Below are 3,757 nucleotides of genomic sequence, written 5' to 3'. Positions count from 1 at the left end.
TTGCTGAAGCTTATGAGTTGTTTGATGTATTGTATTGATATATACCTTCTTTTAGTTTTGGTATAGATATCATGGTGGCCTCGACGGCCCAATTAGGACTTCTGTGCTAGTTGGCTATTTATTTATATGATCTCCTGGGAGTAGTTGTTTCTTGTATAGATCAGTTGACAGGGGTCTTGCCGGCCGATGGCTTAGTTTTAAGCTGAGATATACTTGTTTGATTTCTTGATTGTGTGTGGCTGCCATGCGCTAGTAGCAAATGGTTCAGCAGGGTCGGCTCGGGCCTGAGTTTTGGCATTAGGAGCCAGTTGCGCCTCTCGAGTTTGGGGCGTGACAGCATAAATTGCTCTTTTGTTCTTATTTTAGTATTTTGTGATTGGCACTCATAGTCCAAATTGAACTCGGGAGAGGAATATGAGGATAGAACGTGGGACAAAAGGAAGGTGATCTTCTCTAGAAATTAGGGTTGATTTGTATCTAGGATAGAGATATACCTAGAGACCTTGCTTGGTTACTAAACAAGAAGAAAACTTAATGCTCCGCAATTGGTAAAGTTTATCCCCGCTCAATAATGTAGTTAAACTGCCAATTGTGGTAGGCGATTAGCATGAATTCTTAGTAAGTTGCAGCCCTAGAATTTTCCAACTCATTAGTATACGTCTTTTATTATTTCATTCTAATTTGGTAAATTCTTTAGGCACTCTGAAATAAATAATTAGAATTAATATAAATAATAAAGTTATTTTATATGTTTTATTTGGGAAAAGTTAATATACATTTGAAGTGAAGATTGAAACCACACGTACACACACTCACGCACGCGCACACACACATATATATACACACTCACGTACGCACGCACACACACTCACGCACGCGCGCGCACACATAGACACACACACACACACATACATACATATATATATATATATATATATATATATATGTAATTGGTATTTCACTATTTTGGCATTGACTTTATTATTTAACTAAAGAGAAAGGAGTTTTATATAACTTTCTTGTATATATTTAACTCAAAAAGAAAAAATATAGAGTTAGAATAAATAAATGTTCCTCTAAAGAATAAATTAAAAAATGTAAGTTGACATAAGATTAATGCAGTGCAGGCGCAAAATGAGAAAAGACAGATGAATAAACAACTCATCACAATGTCATACCTTAAGAAGCACCGATCTCTCTCAGCAAAATCTTATATGTGCTATGAATTCAATATATGAATAAAAAGAAAGATAATTTAGGGGTTTGAGATAAAAAAAATGGGAGTACGTGACCATATAACCTAGGTTGTTTCTCTAAAAAATAAATTAAGAAAATGTAGAATTGACATAAGATTAATACAGTGCAGGTGTGAAATGAAAATAACAGATAAAGAAACAACTCATCAAAAGGTCATACCTCAACGAGTAACAATCTCTTTCAGCAAAAGCTTATTTGCTTCCCGAATCCAATCTATGAATAGAAAGAAAAATAATTTAAAGGTTTGAGATGATGAAATGGGAGCACGCGGCCATAAAACCTAGGATTTTTAGTAGTTATAGTGTGTCTATATATATAATAAAAAATATTTTATTGAATGTTCTTCAATTTATTGTGACATTGATGAGTAACCGATTCAAAATTAATATAATCTTAGATAAATATACAATAATGAATATAAAAAATTAGCGTCAACAAAATAATAAATACTGCATTTACATTTCAAGAAAATAAAAAATTATAATATATTGTTTGTATCTTCATTTAATATTTGAGTTGGACGCGTCTTTGACTTTTTCAACATTAAGGATGTGTTTGGTATGAAGGAAAACATTTTCCGAACACCCCCAAGACCCGTCCCCCCACTAAACCAAAAAAATTAAAATATCCAAAAATAATAATTTAGAATACCTCAAATTTTAAAAGTTTCAATTTTTTGACACCACACTACCCCTGATCACCCCTACCACCACCACCACCCTTACAATTTTTTTTCTTAAATGTTTGCTTTTGAAAAATATTTTAAATTTTAGAATTTTCAATATTTTTACTCCAACACTTACCCCGAGCCCATTACCATCCCCCCCCCCCACCTTTATCCCACAAATTTTAATTTTAAATTTATTTTTTTTAAAAAAATATTGCAGATTGATGTGAGGCCAAACATACATATTTTAAATCATTATTTGCCTCACATTTAGTATTTATATTTGTCATTTTTTAGAATGAATTTTATCAATTGTGCTTAATAATGTATTTTATTTGTAGGATTAAATTGGAACCAAGATAAAGAAGTTTGAAACTAAAACGAATTAAAGATGAAAAATTATAGAAAGAAATCAAGCAGACAACTTAATAGAGGAAAAGTTGAATTACTATATGCGGCCATCTGCCACGTGTCATATTCTGGAGACACTTTCAAGTTGAAGAGGCGGAAATATGTGAATCTGCAATGGTACATGCGGAATTCAATTTCGTTTTGGTTTGATTTCCCAATTTGTTTTGGACTTAATTATTTTATTTAGGGTTTCCTACATCTATAAATAGTCCATAAGAATAATTATTAGAGGGATACACTAGGGGATACTTTGTAGGGCAAAGACATTATACTTATTACGGTTCCTTTCTTAGACATTAGTAGCTAACGACCCTTGTTCTGGGCTGTACCTACGAATGATTATTTAGTATTGAATTTTATGGATTGAAGATTGGTTATCGCATAAATTGCTCTTTTGTTCTTATTTTAGTATTTTGTGATTGACACTCATTGTCCAAATTGAACTCGGGAGAGGATTATGAGGATAGAACGTGGGACAAAAGGAACGTGATCTTCTCTAGAAATTAGGGTTGATTTGTATCTAGGATAGGGATATACCTAGAGACCTTGCTTGGTTACTAAACAAGATGAAAACTTAATGCTGCGCAATTGGTAAAGTTTATCCCCGCTCAACAATGTAGTTAGACTGCCAATTGTGGTAGGCGATTAACATGAATTCTTAGTAAGTTGCAGCCTTAGAATTTTCCAACTCATTAGTATACGTCTTTTATTTTTGCATTCTAATTTGGTAAATTCTTTTGGCACTCTGAAATAAATATTTAGAATTAATATAAATAATAAAGTTATTTTATAAGTTTAATTTGGGAAAAAATAATATACAATTGAAGTGAAGATTGAAAACACATGCACGCACACACACTCACGCACGCACACGCACACGCACACGCACACACACATATATATACACACACTCAGGCACGCACGCACGCACACACACACACTCACGCACGCGCGCGCGCGCACACACACACACACACATATATATATATATAATTGGTACTTCACTATTTTGGCATCGGTTTTATTATTTAACTAAAGAGAATAGAGTTTTATATAACTTTCTTGTATATATTTAACTCAAAAAGAAAAAAATATAGAGTTAGAATAAATAAATGTTCCTCTAAAGAATAAATTAAAAAATGTACTTGACATAAGATTAATGCAGTGCAGGCGCAAAATGAGAAAAGACAGATGAATAAACAACTCATCACAATGTCATACCTTAAGAAGCACCGATCTCTCTCAGCAAAATCTTATATGTGCTATGAATTCAATATATGAATAAAAAGAAAGATGATTTAGGGGTTTGAGATAAACAAATGGGAGCACGTGACCATATAACCTAGGGTGTTCCTACTAAAAAATAAATTAAGAAACTGTAGAATTGACATAAGATTAATACAGTGCAGGTGTGAAATGAAA

The sequence above is a fragment of the Solanum tuberosum genome, unplaced genomic scaffold (genome assembly GCF_000226075.1).
Source record: "Solanum tuberosum cultivar DM 1-3 516 R44 unplaced genomic scaffold, SolTub_3.0 scf00603, whole genome shotgun sequence".
Lineage (NCBI taxonomy): Eukaryota > Viridiplantae > Streptophyta > Magnoliopsida > Solanales > Solanaceae > Solanum > Solanum tuberosum.
This window is presented reverse-complemented; position numbering follows the sequence as displayed.